Below are 5,115 nucleotides of genomic sequence, written 5' to 3' on the forward strand. Positions count from 1 at the left end.
AGAGCCTACAAAGAAAAAGAAAAGAAAAAGCCTAAAGGTGCTGTTGCTTTCCATTGAAAGAACAATCTGTCCCTCCAGACCCAGCACATCTGTTCATGTGTAGCAAAGAAACCTGAGCCAGTATTCTCAGGATCCACCTGATGGACAGCAGAGCCAACCAATAGGAAGCAACGTTGGACACCACATGAGTTGCCATGTATTGTCTATACATAATAAAAGGCTGTCTTCGGCTGTCTTTCTCTCATGAAAACAGCCGGCTTCCTTCTGCAAATTGGAATTGTCGTTAAGGAAGGATTAGAGACAATGGAAAACTTGAGGAAAATGCAGCTAATATGAGACTGATCTTTTAATAAAGTATGTTAAAGCTAGCCTTTCCTAACATAAATACAGTTAATTTGTTTGCTTAAATGATAATCCTTCCTAAAGAGCAGGAAGAGATCACTGTTTACGAATGGGCAGAGCGTTTCAATTCAGAGAGAGAGAGAGAGGGAGAGAGATCACAATCTTTGGGGAACATGTCCAGGGCAAATGATCTGAAATAAATGGCATGTGTTGTCTAAGAGACACACGACTTGCAAATAAATGTAGTTTTCCCACCATTCTTTCTTCAAAAATATGTTTCTTAAAAAGCCAGTTTGTCGAAGCAGTCCCAAAATTCACTGTCACACAGCACCTCCAGATCATCTGTAGGACCAGGCAAATAGTTGCCAATACACAAGGGCTGAAAAACGGCCAGTCCACCCACAGCACTTGCATGCTCCTGCAGCTCATTTGGCACATGTGAAAACAGTGGGCCATCCCCAACCCCTCCTACCAAGGATTTGGCTCCCAGCAAGGGTGGGGCTTGTGAGGACCAACCTTTTGCTGATGGATTTGTGCTAATTACCCCTCTCTGTGTGGTTCAAAATGCCCTTTGTGTGCAAGTCTTGTGAACACACATGACGCTAACTTATAGTGAATCAAACTCTTGGTCTATCAAAGTCAGTATTGTCTACTCAGACCAGCAGTGGCCCTCCAGGGCCTCAAGCAGAGGTCATTCACATCCTCTACTGTCTAATCCTTTTTTTAACTGGAGATGTTGGGGATTGAACTTCTACATGCCAAGCAGATGCTCTACCACTGAACCACAGTCCCTCCTCACTACCAAAGCCCAAGCTTCAGTATTCTCAGCACATGTGACATGGGCCAGAGAGATAAAGATGTATGCCGCACATACTATAATCAGAGCTGTGGGTATCCTAGTTGGGTTTCATCTAGGGCTTGGTCAGGCTGTGACTAGCTTCTAGGAGGGGACTCTATGGGCTGCAGGCACAGTCAGCAGCCTAAACTATGTGGGGCTGGGGGGCCCTTAATTCTTTCCTTTGTGTGGTCCTCTATGGCTATGTCAGGGATTTCACTGCTGTTAATATTATATCAGTGTTGAGGTCCTACCCTGGGCTGCAGTAATTTGTTCAAATCCTGCTCTGCCTACAGTGTGGCCCTAACGCCACCCAGGTCTATGCTGCCACAGCATGCTGCAGGTGTACCTTTGTTATACACTGCCATAACTTGGAAGAGAAGAAGAAGAAGAGAGAGACGAGATCAGAGCAGCTTACAATCTCCTTTCCCCCTCCCCACAACAGACACCCTGTGAGGTAGGTGGGGCTGAGAGAGCTCTGAGAGAACTGCTCTTTCCAGAACTCCTCTGAAAGAACTTGTAACTGACACAAGGTCACACCAGCAGCTGCATGTGGAGAAGTGGGGAATCTTGGCCTCACCTCTGGACCTTCTGATGGCACCTGGTATTTTTGGCCACTGTGTGACAGAGTGTTGTATAACCCAGGCATTGGAAATAAGGGCAAGACTTAGGGCCTCCTTTCTTAAAGACCCCCTCCCAGTCACACACGGCTTAAGTAAAGCAACTATTTAATACAACAAGGAAAATACAGGTCTGCACACAGGGTATTGTACTTCCCAACCCCAAACTCCTTTCCCTTCCCAAACCAAAGGTCCAGTAGTCAGTGTTCCAGAAGTACTGTTCTCTTGTTGGAGCTGGTCCAGTCACAATCCCTCAGAAGCAGGCCTCCAGTGGGAAGGGAAGTTCTCAGGGCCTCTCTCCTCACCATCCAAGAGAAGGAATCAGCGTCAGTTCAAAGTCAGATATGTCTGGGGGCTCACCTCCTCCAGAAGAAGTGCTGTCCATCAAGGAAGGGCCCCCACCAGACAAAAGCTTCTTCAGCTGAGGCCTTTCAGTGATCCAGTCCTTGGAGAGACAAACGACTAAGCCTCTCTTTGCTCCACCCCATCCCCAGGTTGACTTTTTTCCAGTCACTCACTACAAACACTCCTCCCAATATGCAATTTAAGTATTTCATTGCTCCACCCAACAGCATATATCCCCAAAGTTCTACAGTTGGACTGGATGGGCCATTGGCCTGATCCAACATTGGCTTCTCTTATGTTCTTAAACCCGGTTTTCCCAGTTTATAGTCCATGCTCTTAACCACTACACCAAACTGACTCTCACGACCCCCAGAAGTACACCAGCATAGCACTTGATCATCATCCTAAACCCTTTCGGTCTGGGGTTTAGCTGTTAACTTGACATCAACAGCTTCCACTGTTTATTTTGATTGGGTGGTTTGCCACAGAAGTTATGGTTTCTGCAAGTCCAAAGTAGGCAGCCTTGATGGTGGCTATCTTTACTGCTTGCTAGTTAGTATTGCACATACTAATATTGGTATTGCACATACCAATATCACACTTATTGGATTGGTGTGATTGTAGAAAAACTAACTGAGTGAGGATGCCAGTCAAATGCAGCCTAGATATAAGATTAAGCAGAGGCTTTAGCTGCTGCAGCCATTAAGCTTTGGGATTTACCATCTTTAATTATTTTTTTCCTTGAGTGATACAGAGAGTATATGATAATCTCAAAATCCTTTAGCAGCCGTTACTCACCATGACACCATCATCATGAAGAGAAACCCAAATACACATCTTACAATGAAATCCCAGTGTGCGATCCCACTTTTACCATAGCAGAGGCAAAACACAATTCTCCTTTAACAAAAACGAGGGGGGGGGGGAAACAGCCACAGTAAAGCATTCATTTGTGACAATAAAGATTGCAGAGAGACTAAAAAGGCAGTCGAAATGGTTACAATTGTAATTATTTTAAGAGAGTTGGAAAGGAATAAAGGCAAAGCAGAGGAAGAAACTAGTCTGACAAATCTCAGAATATTAAGTAGAGATTTATTACCACATAATATTCTTTATCCACATTCGTTGTTCTTATAAAGAGAGGAAGAAACAAGAAGTTGCTTGGGTGTGTGTATGTCCATATTTCTCCATAAAATACTGTGGGAGAAGAGGAAAGATTCTCATTGGTTTTATTGATTTTGAAAACATTCCCAAAACAATCAATCTAAAACACAAAAGGACAGTAAATTCAGGATGGTTAGCATCAGCTCTATTGACGGCCCCTAAAAAAGTGCAAAAATCTGTCACGATCTGGATTTGTGTGAATAAAGAAGTGATAATGCTGTTGTAGTACAGCTGTTAATAGTGTCAGCTGAGGGATCCATATCTAGTTCATATCTCAGGTCTCCCACAGACAGAATGGAACCTCAGAAGAGTCTGTCCCACAGCTACACTGCCCAGCTTTTATCACCAGTTCCATATGGGGTAGAAGCACAGTGGAGCCATCCTAACCAGCGGCTAATGTAACTTTTACAACTCATTGGTTATAACTTGTAAAGCCATTGATTTCAATGGATTTAGGTGAAAGCCTGCTTAGGATGGCATTAGAAGCCGGCGGGAGGGCTTCTAATGTCCTGGCCCCACTGCTGGACCTCCTGATGGCACTGGTATTTCTGGCCACTGTGTGACACAGAGTGTTGGACTGGATGGGCCTTTGGCCTGATCCAACATAGGCGTCTCTTATGTTCTTATTGTCACTCTACGTGACTGAATTGTTACAAAAATTACTAAGTCCCCTGCCACAAGAGGGGAAATTGATGCGGCCAAAGTGCGGCTTTTTAAAGTCGCACCAAAAGAGACACGGGGCGGCGGGATCAGACAGATCCCGTGAGCCGCCGCGCAGTTGCTCCCTGGCACGATCAGATGCCGGGGGGAAAACCACAGAAGGGAGCGCGAGGCAGCCGGCTGCGCATGTTGTGCACATGCGCAGTTCGGCTGGGAGCCTCGAATGCTCCTGAAGACGGGCGCTCTTGTGATCCGACGGCCGCGCTTGCTGCAGCGTTTCCGGTTGGTGCTACCTTTTCGTTGGGGGTTTTTCACTGCACGGTTTAGGCCTGAAAGGACGGATCGGGGACAGGTGCGCACCGATTCCCAGATGTTGCAGTGTGATCGCACCCATTTGCTGCGCCCCCGATCCGTCCCTCTTCCGGGCCAAAAACCTCCTGTGTGACTGGGGCCTTCGATACTCTTTGTAAAAAGGTTTGAAAAGAGTAGAGCAATGTGAATGTTATAATTTGACCTCATTCCTTTTAGAATATGCACTTGACCAGTTTTAATCTGTGCTAGGATTTCCAAGAGCAGAACTGTGGCATTTAGCTATGACGATTAAGGGGCTGTCCCTGTTCTGAAGCAAAATCCCTTTGGTGGGTGTCAAGGAGCAGGGGAAGGCCTTTGTGTCTTGTTTGTGGGATACTTGGAAGCATCTGGCTGGGCATTGTCAGAAACAGAATGGCAGAACAGATGGAGTCTCCAGCAGGGATTGGATTCTTATTAATTCCAGATTAATTGATACAGAATGAAATCTTGTGATCTTATTTACTTCTTTGCACCTCCCCGCTTATAAAACACAAAACGGTTTAGAAATGTAGCATCTGAGAAATAAAATGTTCTCAAGTCCTCGAAGTCTTTATGCCACATTATCAGATGACCGGGGTGGGGGGGTTTAACTTTTATACCCCGAAAAGGTGGTGGTAGGGACTTGGCATATAGTTATTAACTGCCCCATCTTTTCTGCCATTTACCTGTTAACAGTTAAAGGCTCAGGTTTCCAAAGGAAATCCTGGTGAGTGTTGGTGTCATATATGCCCTAAGAGTAAAGCTTTCCAGGAAAATCCTAGAAATGAGAATATTTCTTTAAAAAAAAAAAAGACTTCT

The sequence above is a fragment of the Gekko japonicus genome, unplaced genomic scaffold, assembly GCF_001447785.1.
Source record: "Gekko japonicus isolate JY-2015 unplaced genomic scaffold, Gekko_japonicus_V1.1 scaffold3064, whole genome shotgun sequence".
Taxonomy (NCBI): Eukaryota; Metazoa; Chordata; class Lepidosauria; order Squamata; family Gekkonidae; genus Gekko; species Gekko japonicus.